This window comes from Haliotis asinina, chromosome 7, assembly GCF_037392515.1.
Source record: "Haliotis asinina isolate JCU_RB_2024 chromosome 7, JCU_Hal_asi_v2, whole genome shotgun sequence".
Taxonomy (NCBI): Eukaryota; Metazoa; Mollusca; class Gastropoda; order Lepetellida; family Haliotidae; genus Haliotis; species Haliotis asinina.
Window position 1 is genome coordinate 14,577,475 of NC_090286.1, and position 3,047 is coordinate 14,580,521.

The 3,047-nt window shown below is 40.3% G+C and overlaps 1 protein-coding gene across 1 annotated transcript in view; it reads left to right on the forward strand.

Moving 5' to 3' along the window:
- Window positions 1–61: 61 nt before the first annotated feature.
- The window catches only part of LOC137291418 (peroxidasin homolog), a 203,084-nt gene continuing 200,098 nt past the window's right edge, over window positions 62–3,047 (forward strand). Inside the window, exon 1 of the mRNA XM_067822752.1 lies at window positions 62–71. The gene's annotated coding sequence lies outside the window, so the exon portion shown is untranslated. The remainder of the gene's footprint in view (window positions 72–3,047) is intronic.

The window sequence follows — 3,047 nt, forward strand, 5'->3', positions numbered from 1 at the left end:
TTGCAATGAGGCTAAGATGTAGGTAAAATAATGTGGTTCAGGAACTGTGAAAGTGTCAGACCATAGGTCTGGTCAAATGCAGCAGTAGGTTGCTATCCCCTTTTATGTGAGTCAGGGTGCTGTTGGTAGACCGTGACAGAGATTTCAAGAATCAAAGTAGTCAGCAGTCGTAGATGATAGGCACGTGATTAACGCTGCAGTATGACACCGATTCCTTAACGCAGCAGATCTTCCAACAGAACACTTCAATGTTAACAATGTAAGGATATCCAGGGGCACCGGTTGTCGACGTTTAAAGGCAGTCGGACTTCCATTTCGTCCACCACTAACACCACGTCACAGGCAAGCGCGTTTGAGATGGAGTAGACATCATGGTCAGTTGCGTCGTGTGCTCTTCACAGATGAAAGCAGATTCAATTTGTACGTCCAAGGTGGTCGAAAGAGGACAGACAGACAGACAGACAAGGCATTGATTGTAACTCCTCTACACTTATCCCAGGATAACAAACCCATGTAGCCACTTTTAGCGTACACACAATTTGTTCACTGGCCAGGAGGCGAACATGGGTTGATGTATCCTCGAAGTTTGTTTATGTTCCCTATGTCAATTTTGAATTGTTTGAAGCAAGGGTACAAAACTTTTTGTAGCCATTGCTAGAATTTGCTAAGAGACCAAATATAGAGTTATCTCCCTTCCATCGCATTCGCAAATTTCTGTATATCGTACGTGATTCATTGTAACTCGAAATAAGGAATTACTGCAACGAAGTACCAAATGAGTTCGGCATTCCCAGCGGCGGGGTACATAGAAAATGTAACGCACTTTTAAGCGGGGTACATTGAAAATAACAGAAAAGCGCTCAGCCAATCACTAAGCGACATCTAGGCGATAAGTGTGATAATAAACATTATGATGACACTCTTAGTTCTGTTATTTCTAATAAACGTTTCTAGGCTTGTGTTAGGCTGTACATTGTTTTCGTGTGATGTGCCGTCTCAATCCTTTCTCGCACAATAGCTGGGACTTTAATTTCTGTTTCTAGGCCAATATAGCTTAGATCCAAACAGTATATTTCAGTCATCTTCACTTCTACATGGTCCATGCGCATGTTTGAAAAGACTGTACGATACCGATCACTGCAAGAAAAAATACGATCACTGCAAGCATGCACAGTGGGTGTACAGTCATTGGACCCCGATCACTTCACGATCACATTTAGGTAGATAAAATGAATATTATGCATTCAATAAGGCAAAGACGTCATATATGTGTGGAAAAGTGTATCATTAACAATATCGACTTATTTAAATGCCATAAAATCAAACCATTAAGAAATAAACTTAGTATTTGTCTACGTGAAAAGATATGTTCTGTCGAAAATCGCCGATTGCTTCTAACCTACCAGCTTGAAACTTTCTATTTATAACCACCACACCCTGTGCATTCGCGAAATGCTAATATTTAAATATTTTTTCGTGTTTCACAAATGGTGACTACATCTTTAGCACCGATCATACGTTCGCCACCGAAACAAGGACGCGATCACTGCAAACGCAGGCGGACAGTCACCCCATGACTGCACTCTGCAGGGCAGTGGTTCCAGGAGGTGGTTTTGAGCAGGTGTGAAATACCAGTGTGGTCCTTTTAAGGCTATCGTTAATTTATGACTGCACCAAACGAGAAGTGGCTGTGTTTCTTGTGTTTCCATCATTGATTGACAGTTTTAGTGACTAGTTACACAGTAAATGCCTGTCTAAGTAAACTTAGTGTCGGTGTATTTCATACTCCCCCACATCAGTGGAAAAGTACTGAGGATAAGTTTACTTAGACTGCATTAAATGCTAAATGCTCATAAATGCTATATTATGTGTTATGATTATGTTTTGCTGTCTACTAAGTTACTTGTGTTGACTCGTTTCACAACAGGTAGTTTGTGGTCATGTTCGTTTACACCAGGACAACTTGGCACGGTGGAACAGTTCGTGGAGCTAAAACATCATAAACTGCATGGGCCAAACTGAAAAACAATCTGATCGTGTCCAGCTAGGGGTGGATACAGCTTTATAAGGTAGAGGGGTGAACAGTTCATTTTCATCCGTTTTCACGCGAGTTTCAATGGTAATTTGGGACCGTTCAGACCTTATGACTGTAGGGCTGGGTAGGATATAATGATAATTTTGTACACAGAAATATATAATAATTATGCTTAATTAATATGGGAAGGTGGTGGGAAGGTCATTGATGTCTACATGACGTGCACGGGGGTCAGTTACTTTGTACATACATTTTACGGGGGTCATTCACATTGTACATGCTTCTCAATAAAAAAAAATAAATAATAATCATGGCCCCCGCTTACTATAAATTATGAACGGTCATTTAATTTTCGGACTGAGGTTTGCTGAAGGCCTTATTCTACCCCGGACCTAACGGTCTCTTTCACACGAAGCCAGGAGGCTGGAGGTGTAGCTCCCAACCCAGGAAAACTATCTGAGTGCGAAAAGCAGATGTAATAGAGAGTAGTTCCCCATCGACTGTTCATCCAGTTATTCAGGTGAAATGAATGAGATGAATTCCAGTGATGCGACTGTTGCAACCTGCCAAACCTTTGGTAATTTAGTGTATCACAAATAATGTTATAAAAATATTTTTCATAAGATCCAAGTTAAATGTGGCACATTTGAGAGGACTGTGTGGACCTGGCTTGATCATTCAGACCACTCCCTTAAACATGCAGCAAAAAGATTCAGAATTCAGCTACCACATCCAAGCAAATTATCTGCCAACAATATCCATCCCTTTCACTGTTGAATGGACATAATTTGCTGTAGGACATCCAACCAGTTACATGTAATAACTTTTGTTCAATGCTGTTATCTGTTCAGGTAATGTATGCTCTGATCCACAAACATCCTGATGATATTAAGTACCAAGAGTGTTTATTGAATGTTCAAAACAACTTAACAAGTATTGAAAAACTGATAGATTCACATAAATGAAGGTGTCTTTTTCAGACAGACTGAAGCAATAAGAACAAATAGTCTGG